Source organism: Podarcis tiliguerta, assembly GCF_965153285.1.
Source record: "Podarcis tiliguerta genome assembly, chromosome: 2".
Taxonomy (NCBI): Eukaryota; Metazoa; Chordata; class Lepidosauria; order Squamata; family Lacertidae; genus Podarcis; species Podarcis tiliguerta.
The window spans coordinates 107,115,774-107,135,326 of record NC_139535.1 but is presented as its reverse complement, the minus strand read 5'-3'; the positions used below and the strand labels follow the sequence as shown (position 1 = coordinate 107,135,326).

The 19,553-nt window shown below is 48.1% G+C and overlaps 1 protein-coding gene and 1 long non-coding RNA gene across 2 annotated transcripts in view; one reads left to right on the top strand and one right to left on the bottom strand.

Moving 5' to 3' along the window:
• LOC310671771 overlaps positions 1-15,679 on the bottom strand; it is a 28,636-nt gene extending 12,957 nt beyond the window's left edge. Inside the window, exon 1 of the long non-coding RNA XR_014508172.1 lies at positions 15,639-15,679. This is a non-coding gene — a long non-coding RNA (uncharacterized lncRNA). The remainder of the gene's footprint in view (positions 1-15,638) is intronic.
• The window catches only part of AQP6 (aquaporin 6), a 254,615-nt gene that overhangs the window by 176,402 nt on the left and 58,660 nt on the right, over positions 1-19,553 (top strand). The window lies entirely within an intron of this gene.

The window sequence follows — 19,553 nt, the reverse complement described above, 5'->3', positions numbered from 1 at the left end:
AATCCTAACAGTGGGTTGAGCAGTTCTAATATGAAATTGGCATGAGCAGGCACCCAGTGCACTTGGCTGCCCAAGAGTAAGCAGAAAGCCATTGCAATTTCATTAACAACCAAAAATGCATATGCATTATATCTATGTGCATACATGCACTAATTCACATGTCCGTTTTGTTACGCTCTGTGCATTTATTCATGTGCAGTTACACATATACACACATCATGATAGCCGCCTCCCGAACCAAGAAATTGTCTTTGATTTCCCCCCCTCATTGACTCGGATATATATATATATATATATATATATATATATATATATATATCCCCAACACATTCTGCAGGCCTCATCTGCAGATTAAGCGGTTGGGAGTCCAGAGTGAGCGTAGTGCCTGCATACACACACATCAACTCTGCCTCTTTGCCTTGCAAACCGAGAAAATTAATCTCCCGGCCTTCTCTGATATTTGGGCTGAATTACAAGCTGGGAATGGAGATAAAGTGCAAGCGAGAGGAAGCTACAGGTACGGCAGAAAGCCCAGCTGGCTGGCTACAGGCCTTTGTCCGCACAGATAAAAGCTTTCTGGCTTCATGCATAATTCACTAGGCAACATCTCCCTGGCTCAAAGTTTGGCCCTGCAATCCGCCTCCCTGGTTGTGCTTAAGCCACTCGGCCTCCTGAGAAACACGGCTGCAGGGGCAAGCAGGGCAAAGCATGCGTGCAGGAAAGAGTGTGCAGCCATGTGCAAATGTGAGCATGGGTTTGTGTTGTATGCAGTCACCATAATGTAGTGGGAAGGTAAAAGGTAAAGGACCCCTGGACGGTTAAGTCCAGACAAAGGCAACTATGGACCATGAGCAACCTTCCTCCAAAGGAAACCCCCCAACAACTAGGGACTCCTACAAGTTACTAAAAATGCTAAAAAGCAGGGGTCTCTACGATATTTGGGGTGAACAAAACCCAGGAGACACCAGCCATACATTTCAATCCAGACACCATGGTACAGTGTCCCGACTGGACAGCATTCTGCTCACACAGGGTCTGATCCCCTCAGTGGAAACAACGAACATAGGTGTGGCGTTTGCCTCCTAGGTGGGTCATAAGGAAAGGGTTATATGAGTGTGAAGTGATTGGCCAGTTGAAACTGATAGGAGGAGTTAGAGTGAGAGTGGGTGTTGTGTGGAAGTCAGTTGAGCGTTGGGAGTTGGAGAAGGAGGAAGAGGAATAGTCTGTGGGTTGGTCGAGTTGTGAGTGAGAGGAATTGTTAGGTGGAGTCAGATAGGTAGTTGGAATAATCAGTTTGAAGTTGTTAGGGACACATAGGACAGTTAAGGAACTAAGATTAAGAAACTGACAAGAAAAAATAACTGAAACCATAAGCTTGTTCATGCCTATAAACTAAACTTGATTATTTGTTAATGTTAACAACTGACTGGACTCCGTGTGTACCCGTGAGAAACGGGTTGGTGGCAGCGAAGAAAGCAATCACAGTGGTGGCACAGGGTCAATAGACCGTCAAACGTCCGGGGACCCTGTGTGATCACCACAATAGGTAACATTAAAATCACAGATCACACCCCAGTAGAAGTCACTGTTAAAATAGGAGATGGAACACAAACCACCCCATCATGGTCCTTCAGTACCATCCTAACTACAAGCAAACAAATTAGAGTCTTACAAAAACTCTCCAAAACTACTTCAAGGGAAACGATGTAGACAATATAACAACCCCCCTCCTATGGGACGCAATGAAAGTGGTCACCAGAGGAGCTTGCATAAAAGAGAAAGCATTCCTTAAAAAACAAACCTCCTCAAAAATTAGCAAAATAGAACAAGACATCACAGCCCTCTCATCACGCTACAAACAAACAGGATCTAAAAAGGCGACTATGGGGTTGCGGCGCTCATCTTGCTTTCAGACCGAGGGAGCCGCCATTTGTCCACAGACAGCTTTTCTGGGTCATGTGGCCAGCATGACTAAGCTGCTTCTGGCGAACCAGAGCAGCACACAGAAACACCGTTTACCTTCCCACCATAGCGGTGCCTATTTATCTACTTGCACTAGCGTGCTTTCGAACTGCTAGGTTTGCAGGAGCTGGGACAGAGCACTCCATTGTAGGGATTCGAACCGCCAACCTTCTGATCAGCAAGCCCAAGAGGCTCAGTGGTTTGGACCACAGCGCCACCCGCATCCTTCAGCTGTCCATCTCTCCGTATGGTGGCCTGCCAAGGTAGTTTCTCATTTTACCTTTCAGAGATGGTCACAAGCATTTGCCAAACGGAACAAGATCCCCTTCCCTCATGCACTGTACCGGGGGCCCTGCCACCCCTCTTGAGCAAATATGGGGAAGGCGTGGGGGAGGAGAGAGAGGGAAAGGCCCCCTGCGCTAGTGGGAATTCATTGCACTGGCTTCTTCTAGCGCAATTACTTAGTCACATCTGTCCTCTGGTTACAGCAGTGAATGTTCTGTGTGACTGTCTGGAGGCTGTTGGAGGCTGGATGGTGGTTAACAGATTGAGCTGATTCCTGACAAGACAGAAGTACTGTTTTGCGGGTACAGGGGGAGGGCAGGTGTGGAGGACTCCCTGGTCCTGAATGGGGTTTTGTGCCCCAGAAGGACCAGATGTGCAGCCTGGGAGTAATTTTGGACTCACAGCTGTCTAGGGAGGCGCAGGTCAATTCTCTGTCCAGAACAGCTGTCTACCAGCTCCATCTGGTATGCAGGCTGAGACTCTACCTGCCCACAGATAACTCTGCTCTAGTTATCTCCCACTTGGACTACTGCAATGCTCTCTACGTGGGGCAACCTTTGAAGGTGACCCAGAAACTGCAACTAATCCAGAATGTGGCAGCTAGACTGGTGACTGGGAGTGGCTGCCAAGACCACATAACACCGCTCCTGAAAGACCTACATTGGCTCCCAGTATGTTTCATACTGTTCAAAGTATGTTCAAAGGCGTTGACCTTCAAAGCCCTAAATGCCCTCAGCCCAGTATACCTGAAGGAGCGTCTCCACCCCCATCATTCAGGTGAGGTCCAGTGCTAAGGGCCTTCTGGCAACCTCCCTGTGAGAAGTGAGGTTGCAAGGAACCAGGCAGAAGGCCTTCTTGGAAGTTGCGCCTGCCCTATGGAATGCCCTCCCATCAGATGTCAAGGAAATAAGCAACTATCTGACTTTTAGAAGACATCTGAAGGCAACCCTGTTTAGGGAAATTTTTTATGTTTGGTGTTTTTAATATTCTGTTGGGAGCCGCCCAGAGTGGCTGGGGAAACCCAGCCAGATGGGTGGGGTATAAATAAAAAATTATTGTTATTATTAAATTATTATTGCAGTACGCAGCAGCCTGGAAACTGTTCCTCCACAGTGCAATGCTACCGGGAGCATGTGCAAATTACGCAATCACATGGGTGATGCCAACCGCATAGGTTTTTTGCATGGATCCTATGTGTCATGTTCCTGGTCTTCTACAGATCATTACATGTTGCTTTGTTAGACTGCAAGCTCTGACCTGCGATAGCCACACTGCCATTGTTTTTCTTTTTGCTGCTCATTATCCCAGGACGATGGAGGGGAGACTCAAGAACTCCTGGTTGGGTCAGGGGTTATTGAGTTGCTTTCAGCTCAGAGGACTCCGTCTAAATGTGGAAAAACAGTTCCGAGTCAAGGGGTTATTCTCTAGCTAAAGGATTGTTTAAACAAGTCTACATGGGTGCGTGTGCACACATACTTGGTGTGCATTATTTGGCCGTGCCTGTGCTTTACTTTGCAGCTCTGAGCATCTTTGCTTCATGCATCTTTGTATCTTTTTTTGTTGGTCTGCAAATAAGGACGCATGTACTTAAAGACGCATTAAGATGAAAGAAGATCCCCGGTGAGGTCATTCGGTGACTGCAACAACCTGCTTTGGGGATGGGTGGTAGTAACAACAGAGCTAGCTGATCTCCCAAGTTATTTACAGGCCTTATGATGCAAGAATACAGTACTTCTGCTCTTGCAGATGAATAGTGTGCTGTGTCCACATGTCAGAAATTCAAAAGAACAATTCTTCAATAAGGAGACGGGTTTAGACCAGAGTAAAGCTGTATCTTAAAGAGAGAACTGGACCATAAAGAAGGCTGATCGCCGAAGAATTGATGCTTTTGAATTATGGTGCTGGAGGAGACACTTGAGAGTCCCATGGACTGCAAGAAGATCAAACCTCTCCATTCTGAAGGAAATCAGCCCTGAGTGCTCACTGGAAGGACAGATCCTGAAGCTGAGGCTCCAATACTTTGGCCACCTCATGAGAAGAGAAGACTCCCTGGAAAAGACCCTGATGTTGGGAAAGATGGAGGGCGCAAGGAGAAGGGGACGACAGAGGACGAGATGGTTGGACAGTGTTCTCGAAGCTACCAGCATGAGTTTGACCAAACTGTGGGAGGCAGTGGAAGACAGGAGTGCCTTGCTCTGGTCCATGGGGTCACGAAGAGTCAGACACGACTAAACGACTAAACAACAACAACAAAGCTGTATCATTCCAATGCTTGCTAGATGCCGATGCAAAGATGTGGTTATCAGTGTTCGAAACACCCATTGTTCTAGACGCATTTTGCAACAGGAAATTTCATGAGCGCCAGCAGTTTCTGAGCTCTGGGTGCAGTACTGTGCCTAAGATTTCAGCATAAAACTGCAGAGTGGAAGGAAAGGAGGAGCTTTTTCTGCCTCCCCACTTCCAGCTACTCTCTGAAGACTGGAGAAGAGACCCTCTTAAGAATATTAGAGGGGTGGGCAGGGGAAGGAGACTATGTGAAAAATGAACCTAGTATTTTAGCTGCAGTTCATTCATTTTCAGCTTTGTATTCTTGTTATAAAAAAGCATGCCTAGACATTCCATTGTTGCGCCCATAACCTAGGTTTAAGGTGCCATTCAGCTCCTGGCTTTCATATCTCAGTTTCTAACAGTGGTGGTTACACACTGACACGCTGTGATTTTCCCATAGGAACTGAGTGAAGGCAAGGGAATCAAAAGACAGCAGGATGAAGCACCAAAGTAATTGTCCTGGGATTTCAAAGGATGCGAGGGAGAAAGGAAGAGTAAAAAGAGGGAATGTAAGAATCTGGGCACGAAGAGGAAGGTAGGCTGGGGTTGCCTTCCAAAAATGACTTCAAACTGGATTAAAACAATCACCGCAAGGATGATTCCCCCACCTAGCTTAACCAAGGCGCCCAAATAAGGAAAAGAAACAGATAATTGCAGGAGATCGAAATGTTCACCACTTTCCTAGGGGGGAAAAAGAGAAGTCTATTAGAATGAAAGGTTTGGCTGATTCAACTTCACTGGGGTGTTTTAAATCTTATCCTTTGCAGGTCAAATCACTTTAGCTGAGGTTTGGTTTTATATCAACCGCGGTGGGCACATCTCACAACCTTGCAGCACAGAAGGTGTGATTGCAGTGCTGACACCACCAGCTAAATTGGACGTTTTGCAAGAAGGGATTAATCAGAAAATGCACTGGAGAGGATGGGAAAGGTTGTAAAACCTCTCCACAAACTAATCAGAATGAATGCTCAATAAGTAGCTGGTGTCATCTAACCTCAACGCAAACTTTGTGCCCCGAAATAAATAAATCAGGATGCATGCCCCAGAGTCAGACAGTTGCGTTCAATGATCTTTCTTGCAGACTGAGCTTCAAAGCTAAAATAATATTTTGGTGGTTGGTAAAGTACCATAAAGGCTGCAGCCCTCTGCACACTTTCATAGGAGTAAGCTCCATGAAATTCCAATAGGACTTACTAAACAGTCAACCTGCACAGGGTTGCCCTGCAAATCCTATAATATTTTCAATATGGAGCAATTTTTTGAGGCGGCAGATGAAAAGCCAGATATCAGCTTGTTCAGAGACTTAGTGAGGTTGTGATGAACCGTATATCCTGATAGCGATCAACGGTGCCACATGGAGCATCTTGAAAAAGACAGTTTTCAGGAAGTCCACAACTGATACATTTTTTAGGCAGCAGTCTTTATAAGGAAAGGGTCTGGCCCAGATATGGGGTACAGCTGGGCAGTGGCGTAGCGTGGGTTGTCAGCACCCGGGGCAAGGCAAGTAATTTGCGCCCCCTAACCCGGGGCAAGGCAAGTAATTTGCGCCCCCCCCCCCCCCCGCTGCACTGTCCCTCCCCCAGATAGTCCCTCACTCTCTCTCCGCACCGCACCGCACGCCTGGCACCCTCCCCTCCACAGTGGGCGGCGACCTGGCGGCTCGGATCGGATTCGCACAGCCAGCACTGCAGTGAGAGAGAGTGAGTGAGCCAGGTAGGGGCAGAGAGCTGCGAGTGCGAGCCCCCCCCCAGATGTTGCGCCCAGTGCGGCCAGCCCCCCCTGCACCCCCCACGCTACGCCACTGCAGCTGGGACTGAAATACTGATGAAGTTCACATCCAGGATCCAATAAGCAGAGTCGAGCTAAATTCCAAAAGGGCAGCTCAGCAAACAGCAGTTGGGTTCTGATACAGTCATGAGATGTAGCAAAGGGCCGGGTTCTGGAATGGCTGGCAAAGTCCACCCCCCTCAAAGAATCCTAGGGTAGGTAGTTTGCTTAGAGTGCTGGGAACTGTAGCTTTGTGAGGGGTGAGCTACAAGTCCCAGGATGTCAGGGACTGGACTGAAGAGGAGGGGGAGGAGGGCTGCAGATTGCTGTAATTTTATTGGTGTTAGCTGCCCTGAGCCCGGCTCTGGCTGGGAAGGGCTGGGTATAAATAAAATTTATTTTTATTATTATTAAGGGAGGGGCCTTGGCAGTAGAACCCAGAACCTTCTGATACAGCTGGACAGCCTAAGGCGTGTTAGCAGGTTCTTCTTGTCTGGTGACAGCCTGTCATATTTCTTATACTAAAGGGAATCTACCAATGGGGGGACGGTACCCTCCCGTCCATCACAGAGAGCATCTTGCTGGGCTGACTACAACCACCGTACTTCTCACTACCGTTGTGCTGCTGTCTGCACGAAAACACAGTCCACCTCTGAATATTGCTGGTGGGGAAGGAGAAAATTTGAGACATGTAACTGAGGGTTGGACAGCAGCCACCAGCAGATTTGTGCACAACAGGTTCTGAGCTGATTCATTTTAGAACAGCTGGAGCCGCTCTATTTGAGCAGGAAGAAGCTGGCATTTCAGCAGCAGTAGACTTAAGAGAGCTGCAATCATTCTTAAAAGGTAAAGGGTAAAGGGACCCCTGACCATTAGGTCCAGTCGTGGCTGACTCTGGAGTTGTGGCGCTCATCTCGCTATATTGGCCGAGGGAGCTGGCGTACAGCTTCCGGGTCATGTGGCCAGCATGGCTAAGCCGCTTCTGGCGAACCAGAGCAGTGCACGGAAATGCCGTTTACCTTCCCGCCTGAGTGGTACCTATTTATCTAGTTGCACTTTGACGTGCTTTCGAACTGCTAGGTGGGCAGGAGCAGGGACCAAGCAACAGGAGCTCACCCCGTTGCGGGGATTCGAACCACCGACCTTCTGATCGGCAATTTCTAGGCTCTGTGGTTTAACCCACAGCGCCACCCGTGTCCCTGGTGCAATCATTCTTAGAGGCATCCAAAATTTTACCATCGCAGGGGTCAGTCTGGGGCTAACTCCGTGTCTATATCTTTTCGTTTGATTTATTTTTTCCCCTTTATTTGCAAATAACCACCTAGGTGCATCTTAGAGGTCCCTGAGTGGCTGGCATAGCAGTGGCAAGTAGCCATGCGGTAGATCAGACACACAACGTGCTAATGAAAGCAGAGTATTGTTGTCATGGAGTTGCCCTCCGTTTCCCACCCTGGGAATTATAATAATTTGCTTCGTAGAACAGTTCTGAGGATGAATGAGATATGAATGGCGAAATTCCAATCCCACCCCCTCCTTGCCAGAAGAACTGCTCTATAAATAATGCAACGCCATCTCATTTATCCAAATTAGCTGGGGAGTGTGAAGGAGGAAGCATCCAAAATGTTCTGGTAATCAGGAGATTGGATATTTACATATACTGATCTGGAGCTGCCTAGGAGAAACGTGGTGATTTCAGATAGAATTAGGAGATCACTCGAGAACTCCACTCTGTATGCATGCCTGATAGGGCCGGCTCAAGGATTTGTGCTGCCCTATGCATATGGAAATGCGGTGATTTGTGTCTTTGCAACTTATTGCATGCAGAGCAGCAGAGCAGCCATACATTAAACGGTCCATAATTGACTAGGAGACAACAAGAAGCCCATGACTTCTTAGGAACAGAGGAGCCGCCTTGTACTGATTCAGACCACTGATCCATCTTAGCTCAACATTGTCGGCACTAGTGCTGAGGGCCTTCTGGTGGTTCCCTCACTGCGAGAAGCAAAGCTACAGGGAACCAGGCAGAGGGCCTTCTCGGTAGTGGCACTCGCCCTGTGGAACGCCCTCCCATCAGATGTCAAAGAGATAAACAACTACCTGACATTCAGAAGACATCTGAAGAGAAGTTTTTAATGTGTGACATCTTAGTGTCTTTTTGGTTTTTGTTGGAAGCTGCCCAGAGTGACTGGGGAACAAATAAAAAATTATTATTATTATTATTATTACTACTACTACTACTACTACTACTACTACTACTATTATCAAATCAGAAGCCGAGGCAGTTTTCATAATTCTGGGGTTGTCCTTGGAAAATTGAGGCACTCAGAGGGTAAAATGCATACACACATGCATACATAGTAATAATGTTAAATAGGATGCCGTTCCTGGGAATTTGTGCAGGGAAGCTTAATGTGGGCACCCACAGGAGGTTTGCGAACACAAGGGTGAAAACAATGCCCATTCAGCCGGGGGAAAAAGCCCGCAACGTACGACACTTCATCATAACCACCTAAAGCATCGAATGTGCTTGATCCGTGGTTGATTCTCTCAGTCAAAGCCCAAGTGATCTATAAATAATTTCCAGATTTCGTTTTACCTACGAGACAAATGAATGAAGATGGCTCTGGGGGGATGTAAAACTCTGCCGCTCCCATGAAGCGTGACGCCGGCAGATCTACCGAGGTTAGAGGGCTTAATGTAAGAGCCAGGATCGGGAGGGCTGGATTCTCTCTCGCTTCTCCCGAAGCTCTGAGATGACACATTGGTACCCACAAGTCGGGGGGGGGGGGCTGCTGCAACACGACAGCGAGAAGATGTTGCTCTCCACGTGCGCAGGGAGGGAGGCAGAGAAGGCCCTGCCTCAGCTTTGGAAAACGAGTCCCATTTGCAAGTCAAAAAGGCCGTCTAAATCACAGAGCAGGGACTCTGGAGGCCAGAGAGGATGTGCAGATAACAAGGAACGGCTAAGGGAGCTGGGCATGTTTAGCCTGGAGAAGAGGAGGTTAAGGGGTGATATGATAGCCATGTTCAAATATATTAAAGGATGTCATATAGAGGAGGGAGAAAGGTTGTTTTCTGCTGCTCCAGAGAAGCGGACACGGAGCAATGGATCCAAACTACAAGAAAGAAGATTCCACCTAAACATTAGGAAGAACTTCCTGACAGTAAGAGCTGTTCGACAGTGGAATTTGCTGCCAAGGAGTGTGGTGGAGTCTCCTTCTTTGGATGTCTTTAAGCAGAAGCTTGACAACCATATGTCAGGAGTGCTCTGGTGGTGTTTCCTGCTTGGCAGGGGGTTGGACTCGATGGCCCTTGTGGTCTCTTCCAACTCTATGATTCTATGATTCTAAGGACTCACAGCGAGGAACAGCTAGAGGCTCTTCTGAGCTACATCACTAGGTATACAGAGCATGCTGGCATTTGTCAGAACGGCAGGAGCACTGTGCCAAGAATTCGTCCAGTAGGGTTGCAGTTTGCATACGCTCCAATGAAAATAAAGGGTAAAGGGACCCCTGACCGTTAGGTCCAGTTGCGGACGACTCTGGAGTTGCTGTGCTCATCTTGCTCTATAGGCTGAGGGAACCGGCGTTTGTCAGCGTACAGCTTCCGGGTCATGTGGCCAGCATGACTAAGCCGCTTCTGGCGAAACACCATTTACCTTCCCACCGGAGTGGTACCTATTTATCTACTTGCACTTTGACGTGCTTTTGAACTGCTAGGTTGGCAGGAGCAGGGGGAGCAACGGGAGCTCACCCCGTCGCAGGGACTCGAACCGCCGACCTTCTGATCAGCAAGACCTAGGCTCTGTGGTTTAGACCACAGTGCCACCCAAGTCCCCCACAGCGCCACCTGCGTCCAAAAATAGGGACATCCTATCCAACAACAACAATTTTATTACTTATACCCCGCCCATCTGACTGGGTTGCCCCAGCCACTCTGGGTGGCTTCTAACATATATGAAAACACAATAAAACATTCAGAAAACTTCCCTATGCAGGGCTGCCTTCAGATGTCTTCTAAAAGTTGTACAGTTACTTATCTCCTTGGATCAGGGATCACATAACTACATACCCTCCAACATTTCTCTGATGAAAGGAGGGACGTCCTAAGGAAAAGCAGGACATTCCAGGATCTAATCAGAAACCAGGACGGCTTCTGTAAATCCAGGACTGTCCCTGGAAAATAGGGGACATTTGGAGGATCTGAGTTTGGGGGCAGGAGGCAACACAGAGTATTATGTTTCAGTCTCTTCTGGTCTCTTGTATCAGTACAGTGGTACCTCTAGTTGTGAACACGATGAAGATGATGATGATGAAGAAGAAGAAGAAGAAGAGAAGAGTTTGGATTTGAACATTGGATTTGAACATTCTCCTTTCCCTTCCTCCCCCACAACAAACACTCTGTGAGGTGAGTGGGGCTGAGAGACTTCAAAGAAGTGTGACTGGCCCAAGGCCACCCAGCAGCTGCATGTGGAGGAGCGGAGACGCGAACCCGGTTCCCCAGATTACAAGACTACCATTCTTAACCACTACACCACACTGGCTCTCCATTCCCGGGTGCCATTCGCACCCCGAAAAGTCAGCAACTAGAGCGGTGTTTCTGCACAAGTGTGGAGCGCAATAGAGCGTTTCTGCGCATGCGCAAAGCATGCAGTCAACCCCAGGTATGACTGTACAGTGGACGCTTGGGTTGCGAACGTGATCCATGCAGGATGCATGTTCGCAACCCGCAGCATTCGCAACCCATGTCTGCGCTTCTGTGTATGTGTGGGTTGCGATTCGGCGATTCTGCGCATGAGCAAAGCACGATTTAGCGCTTCCGCGCATGTGCGACTGCCAAAACTGGGAAGTAACCCGTTGCAGTAATTCCGGGTTTCGGTGGTCCACAACCCCAAAAAACACAACCTGAAGCAGCTGTAACCCAAGGTATGACTGTACTGGCACTTAACTGTTTCTGCACATGATCACCTTTAACCTATGCAACCCTCACAAAAAGAACTGTCCACTAACAAGATTATAGAATCATAGAATTGTAGAGTGGGAAGGGACCCTGTAGATCATCTAGTCCAACCCCCTGCTATGCAGGACTATTCAGCTGCCCCACACAGGAATCGAACCTGCAACCTTAGCGTTATCAGCACCACATTCTCACCAGCTGAGCTATCCACACTGACAATATATCCTTTCTGCATGCAAGGACAACATGTGAGTTGTGTTGCTCAACATGTGAGTTGTTTTGCATCCAGTGAATCCAGTATAAGGAAAGCATGTACACACGACATTAGACATAATCCATATCTGTCCTGTATCTATCCTGCCATTTCTTACGAAATACAGTGGTTCTCAAACTTAATCCGTTCCGGAAGTCCGTTCCAAAACCAAAGTGTTCCAAAACCAAGGCGCGCTTTCCCATAGAAAGTAATGCAAAATGGATTAATCCATTCCAGACTAAAACAGCAATTTATCATGAATTTTACTATCTAACGAGACCATTGATCCATAAAATGAAAGCGATAAACAATGTACTGCAGTCGCACAATCAATCAGTAGCTGAACTGGGTTCCACACAGTCAGGGGAAAAAGCCACAGAAATGCAAAATAAATAGCAAACACAGACAGACCTCAGTGTAACACTCAAAACAGAAGTGTGGCACTCAAAATGGAAGCGTAACACTCAAAACGGAGCACGTTCAGCTTCCAGAAAAAGTTCACAAACTGGAACACTCACTACTGGGTTTGCAGTGTTTAGGTTCTAAGTTGTTTCAGCACCAAAGCGTTTGAGAACCAAGGTAACACTATACTGCATTTTGATGTGGTTTCCCCCAAGCAAGCTACCTTGGGCTCTGGGAAGGGTGGGGTACACTAAACACTCTCTTTGTCCTCCCCCATATAAGTATTTGGCTTGGGTCCATAGAAAAAAATAATTCCCATCTAGGGGGTGGGGGAAACTTAAGGGAGTGTGGTAGCGTCTTATTTGAGAACCTCTTCAGCTACTGGCCTACCTTAGAAGTCATGGGAAAGAGTAAAACGGAAACCTTCACTACACACACACGTAAGACATTGTCCGATTCTATAATTTCCTAACTACACCACTGGGTGGAATCTGTGTTGGTCTCAGTGACCTTCTCTGGGGAATTCAGGTGCTCTAACGAGATTGTTGTTGTTGTTGTTTAGTCGTTCAGTCGTGTCCGACTCTTCGTGACCCCATGGACCAGAGCACGCCAGGCACTTCTGTCTTCCACTGCCACCCGCAGTTTGGTCAGATTCATGTTTGTAGCTTCGAGAACACTGTCTAACCATCTCGTCCTCTGTCGTCCCCTTCTCCTTGTGCCCTCCATCTTTCCCAACATCAGGGTCTTTTCCAGTGAGTCTTCTCTTCTCATGAGGTGGCCAAAGTATTGGAGCCTCAGCTTCAGGATCTGTCCTTCCAGTGAGCACTCAGGGCTGATTTCTAACGAGATTAGAAGTAGACATATCTGCCAGTAGTTGCCAAATGAAAAAGAGGTGACATTAGGCTCCTCCCCTTGACCTAGAACTCCTCAACCCCTGCAGTTAAAGAAAATCAAACTAGGTCAGATATTCTAATATTAGCATTTGTCCCATTCCTAAAGGTATGCTGAAAGCAAAACCATTAACATACTTCAAATTGCCATATTCATTAAAAAAAGAAGTGATGTCTTTTTTCGTCCTGTCTTTCTGTATTCTGATAACGTCTGCAAAGCTCCTCTTGCTTCTGTTAATTAATTTAATTTAACTTATGATAATTGTGTTATGCTAATTAACCTGCAGAGAAGTTCAGCTCTTGCAGGAATCGAAGACTCGATCTAGCTTGATTCTTGCAAGCTATCCTGTTGCCAAAGACTGGATCTTGCCACTTCATCATTTATGTGGGGTGGGGGTGGGGACTTTGTTGTTGTTGTTGTTTAGTCATTTAGTCGTGTCTGACTCTTCATGACCCCATGGACCACAGCACGCCAGGCACTCCTGTCTTCCACTGCGTCCCGCAGTTTGGTCAGACTCATGTTTGTAGCTTCGAGAACACTGTCCAACCATCTTGCCCTCTGTCGTCCCCTTCTCCTTGTGCCCTCCATCTTTCCCAACATCAGGGTCTTTTCCAGGGAGTCTTCTCTTCTCATGAGGTGGCCAAAGTATTGGAGCCTAAGCTTCCGGATCTGTCCTTCCAGTGAGCACTCAGGGCCATGGGACTCTCAAGAGTCTCCTCCAGCACCATAATTCAAAAGCATCAATTCTTTGGTGATCAGCCTTCTTTATGGTCCAGCTCTCACTTCCGTACATCACTACTGGGAAAACCATAGCTTTAACTATACGGACCTTTGTTGGCATGGTGATGTCTCTGCTTTTTAAGATGCTGTCTAGGTTTGTCATTGCTTTTTTCCCAAGAAGCAGGTGTCTTTTAATTTTGTGGCTGCTGTCACCATCTGCAGTGATCATGGAGCCCAAGAAAGTAAAATCTCTCACTGCCTCCATTTCTTCCCCTTCTATTTGCCAGGAGGTGATGGGACCAGTGGCCATGATCTTCATTTTTTTGATGTTGAGCTTCAGAGCATATTTTGCGCTCTCCTCTTTCACCTTCATTAAGAGGTTCTTTAATTCCTCCACACTTTCTGACATCAAAGTTGGGGGACTTTCATAGTGTATAGTTTCATAGTGAGCGCCGCAACCCCACCTAATGGCCCTAACGGTCAGGGGTCCCTTTACCTTTACCTTTATGTACAGTTCAGTGTTCCAAAGTTCATGACTGTGTCAGTCACTCGCAGATTCCGAGAGTGGGTTCTTCCTGTCCCCGTCTCCCGCAGCATAAGAACTTCGACATCCCCAGTCTCCTCCTCCTTTCCTTACGTTTGACTCCCTTGCGAAAACTAGGTGACGGAAGCTGCATGTCTGTTTCCCTATCAGCCTGCCTGGGAGCGGTGCTCGGGCTCGCACAGTGGCGTAGCGTGGGTTGTCAGCACCCGGGGCAAGGCAAGTAATTTGCGCCCCCTAACCCGTGGATTTGCGCCACCTAACCCGTGGATTTGCGCCCCCTAAACCTAACCCCCAGATGTTGCGCCCGGTGCGGCCAGCCCCCCCTGCACCCCCAACACTACGCCACTGGGCTCGCAGTAACCTCTGTGAGCCTTTGCCTCCCTTCGCCCCTCCTTTCCCCCTCCCTTTCTCCAGAGGCTTTGCTCTCACCAGTCCCCAACAAAGTCGGAAGCTCCCTGTACGCTTCTGCCTCCCTCCCCCCTTTCGATGGCAGTACCCTGACACATATCCACCAACTGTCCTGATTTTCCAGGGACAGTCCTGGAATTGTGAAAGCCATCCTGGTTTCCGATTTGGTCCCGGAATGTTCCTATTTCCCCCGCCAGTGCTGCTGCCACCGAACTCAGGGAGGGAGCATCCTGTTGACTCTCCATGGCTGCTGTTGCCAACCTGCTTCCTTGAGCAGCTTGTGTTGGCTGCTGGAGAACAGACCAGGAGGAGGAAAGGTGGCTGCTGGCAGTGGCGTAGCGTGGGTTGTCAGCACCCGGGGCAAGGCAAGTAATTTGCGCCCCCCCCCCACTGCACTGTCCCTCTCCCAGATAGTCCCTCACTCTCTCTCCGCACCGCACCGCACGCCTGGCACCCTCCCCTCCACAGTGGGCGGCGACCCGGCGGCTCGGATCGGATTCGCACAGCCAGCACTGCAGTGAGAGAGAGTGAGTGAGCCAGGTAGGGGCAGAGAGCTGCGAGTGCGAGCGCCCCCCCCCCCGATGTTGCGCCCGGTGCGGCCGGGCCCCCCTGCACCCCCCACGCTACGCCACTGGCTGCTGGCAAGACCGAGGCCCAGCCCCGCTCGACGGGCTGCCTGTGAGGGGCAGGCAGAGGGCAGGGCCACCCTGGGTGGGAAGAAAGGAGGAAGCAGAGTGGAGTGCAAAGAGACTCTGTTTTAAAAAAAGAAAAGAAAAAGAAAAAATGCTTTGTGCATCTGCATCTAATCTTGCCCCTTTCTAAAATTGATTTACAGTGGTACCTTGGGTTAAGAACTTAATTCATTCTGGAGGTCCGTTCTTAACCTGAAACTGTTCTCAACCTGAAGCACCACTTTCGCTAATGGGACCTCGCGCCACCACTGCCGTGGGATTTCTGTTCTCATCCTGAAGCAAAGTTCTTAACCCAAGGTACTATTTCTGGGTTAGCAGAGTTTGTAACCTGAAGTGTCTGTAACCCGAGGTACCACTGTATCGGCGTGTGGTTTTCTTTTTGTAAATCTACCAGAGAATAAAATAAAACAAGTTGGGATTAAGGACATACCCTCTGCCAGGATGCTGCCACTGGGTCCAGGCTGGTTGCCTAGGAAAGTATAAAGACAAGGAAAAGTTTCTTACTGTCCTTTTTAAAATTTCAATCTTTATAGAGAGAGGCTAGAGAAGCCAGCCTCTTGGATAACGGCATTGTCCTAAGTGGGGTTCGAGTATCCAGGTCAAACAAGGAAGCTGCTGTGGGGTTTCTCACAGAACCTGGAAGTGATGGGAAAGGAGAGAGGGAATCTCCTTCTCTTTGTCCTGTACTATGTCTCTGTGAAGGGACGCGGGTGGTGTTGTTGGTAAAAGCCTCAGTGCCTAGGACTTGCCGAAAGGTCGAAAGGTCGGCGGTTTGAATCCCCGCGGTGGGGTGCGCTCCCGTCGCTCAGTCCCAGCGCCTGCCAACCTAGCAGTTCGAAAGCACCCCCAAGTGCAAGTAGATAAATAGGGACTGCTTACTAGCGGGAAGGTAAACGGCGTTCCGTGTGCTGCGCTGGCTCACCAGATGCAGCTTGTCACGCTGGCCACGTGACCCGGAAGTGTCTCCGGACAGCGCTGGCTCCCGGCCTATAGAGTGAGATGAGCGCACAACCCTAGAGTCTGTCAAGACTGGCCCGTACGGGCAGGGGTACCTTTACCTTTACTTTATGTCTCTGTGAATTTCTTGACCGGGTATTCACTCGTAATCAAATAAGCAAACCAAAGTGGTAATCGGAGCAGCCGGTCTAGTGGCCAAACTGCGAGGAAGAAAATCAGCTGTGTTATGGAGAGGTGCCCCGAAGCACATTTTTCACCGGCCCGGACCATTTCCCCTGCCTCTAGGCCAGCCGAGTAATAAATCTGGTCATTCCCAGCTGCATGTGGGCACCTGTTTAATTATCTGTGCCTTGCGGTGAGTTTAATAGCCACTGCTCAGGAGTAATTGGGGTGATTATTATATGGCCTGGAGGAAGCATCTTGGCTCGTTATCTCCGGGGAGTTAGCTACAGGATGCAAAAAAGATAATCAGAGGCTTATTTGCGCTGCTTTGTGTAATGGTTTTAATGAGATTTGTAGTGTCTGAGAGATCAGACCTCACTTCTTCACCCCAGATTGAGGCATCTTTGGGCATGGGAATCTAGCTATCATCCCCCATTGGGAATTAGAGTGGGAAATTGCACTCTTTATAGCAATCTTGTTGTGTGTTACTCTACGACCTGCTGGCTGTCCTTTCCTTCCACTTTCTTTCCCTGTAGAAGCTCGGGTCCCTTAGTTTGTTTTTATCCCTGCTTCCACCTGTGCCTTCAAGACTTCTGCCATGCCAACTGGCTGTATGGGCACCAACATCATGATCTCTTTCTTTTCTTTTACAATCAACATTTTAAATCATCATATTTACACTCCGTGTCCTCACGCCTCGACTTCCTTCCTTCCCTGCTTCGGTTTTCTTGAGATATATCCCCTCCTGTAGATTCTTATTCCCATTCTATGCCCATCACAGGAATTATGTTAACCCTGCCATCGTTTTTAAGCTTCTACAGTTTGTTCTTATATATGCCAATAATTTACCCCATTCTTCATCAAACGTTGTCCCCTTTTGGTCTCTGTATGTCATTTTAGCTAATTCTGCATATTCAATAAAATTGGCCTGCCATTCCATTACCATGGGAGTCTCCTGTAGTTTCCATTTTTGAGCCACGAGTATTCTCGCTGCTGCAGTAGCATATTGAAATAATTTATTATGTTCCTTTTTTACTTCCTTCCCTATTATCCCTAATAAAAAGATTTCGGGGTTTTTAGGAAACGTATACTTGAGAAGTTTTTTTAATTCATTATATATTGAATCCCAATTTTTTTTCATCTTTTCGCACTCCCACCACATGTGATAGAGATCCCCCTCTTTGGATTTGCATTTCCAGCAGGCTTTATTATTCAATTTATACATTTTGGCCAATTTGACCGGGGTAATATACCACCGGTATACGGTTTTTTTTCTAGATTTTCTCTTAAGGTGGAGCATGAGCTCTTTTTTTAAAAAATCAGATCGTTGAGTTTAAAATATACCGTATTTTTTGCTCTATAAGACTCACTTTTTCCCTCCTAAAAAGTAAGGGGAAATGTCTGTGTGTCTTATGCAGCGAATGCAGGCTGTGCAGCTATCCCAGGAGCCAGAACAGCAAGAGGGATTGTTGCTTCACTGCGCAGCGATCCCTCTTGCTGTTCTGGCTTCTGAGATTCAGAATATTTTTTTTCTTGTTTTCCTCCTCCAAAAACTAGGTGCGTCTTGTGGTCTGGTGCGTCTTATAGAGCGAAAAATACGGTATATCTCATCTCATATGTTGTTGGACGCCAAACTCCCATCAGCCTCAGCTAACATAGCCAGTAGTCGGGGATGATGGGCGTTGCAGTCCGGGAGCGCCTGGAAGGCCACAAGTTCCCTGCCTCTGCCATGAGACAGTCCCATACCCTGCGACATTCCTCAGCCGAAAATAGGGATGTTTCTCACGCCCCATCCAACTGACCCTCCTCGACCCCCCATTCCCCACCCTGTAATAAATGGAACTCTGCCCTTATTCCCTTATGGGGGTACACAAGAGCTCTTGTAGAGTCCTTTGCAGGTTCTCCATCAGTCGGAGAAAATAACAGAGGCCAACCAGAGAATACTGAGAAGCAAAGCAGCTAGCAAGCCTGATCTTTATTGTTGTTGCAACAGGGTGCCCCCTACACACACACGCAGGAGAAGGAGGAGGACCTTGAACAAAGGTGTGCCCACCATAATATAGACATTTTAAAATGCCTGCCCCGGAGTTCAAGACCACCCCCAGAAACATCATATATACATCACAGAAGAGGCGTAGCTCAAGACCACCCCCCAGACACATCATACCTACCTCACAGAAAGGGCGGTCTACAACAGAAATTTGAGTGTGTTGTTTATCTCCTGTTGTTGTTTATCTCCTGTCTGGTAGGTTACCTCTTTAATGGTCACTTGATTGGATTGCCTGGGGAGCCTGGCCAGTCTTTTGTAATGATAAATACTTAGTTCCTGAGCCAGGTCACAGGCTCACACCCTATTCATATCTTAAATGTGCCCTTAAGAGAGGATTTGTGAGTAAAGAGACAACGGGGAGGTTTCCCACTTTGACTTTGCAGAGAAATATTTGAGGTCAATTTGTTCAGGACTTTTTTCCTGTGGGGTTTCAGACATGTCGTTCATATATTTATGTACATGTTTACTTGGTACATTTATTGCATATCTAAGACCTTAAAGGGACACAGGTGGTGCTGTGGGTTAAACCACAGAGCCTAGGACTTGCTGATTAGAAGGTCGGCGGTTTGAATCCCTGCGACGGAGTGAGTTCCCGTTGCTCGGTCCCTGCTCCTGCCAACCTGGCAGTTCGAAAGCACGTCAAAGTGCAAGTAGATAAATAGGTACCGCTCAGGCGGGAAGGTAAACGGTGTTTCCGTGCGCTGCTCTGGTTTGCCAGAAGCGGCTTAGTCATGCTGGCCACATGACCCGGAAGCTGTACGCCGGCTCCCTCGGCCAATAAAACAAGATGAGCGCCTCAACCCCAAAGTCAGTCACGACTGGACCTAATGGTCAGGGGTCCCTTTACCTTTACCTTAAGACCTTAAAATTCTTATAACAACCCCACCCCTGCAGAACAGTTCCTACCAGGAGAAGAGTGAGTGAGTGCCAATGCCACTTTGCCAACAGGAAACAGCACACATGCCCTCCACCCTCCTGAGAAAACCCCTCAATCCTGATTTTATTTCATTTTATTCTCCCTTTCTTCCTGCCCTCTGCCTGCCACCTCAGAGCCAGTGCATCACACAAGGCTGGGCCTTGGCAGTAGAATCCTCTCCTCCTCCTCACCTGCTCTCCAACAGCTGCTATGAGCTGCCAAAGCAGGGAGTTTGTAGTACGACTCATGCAACACGTTGG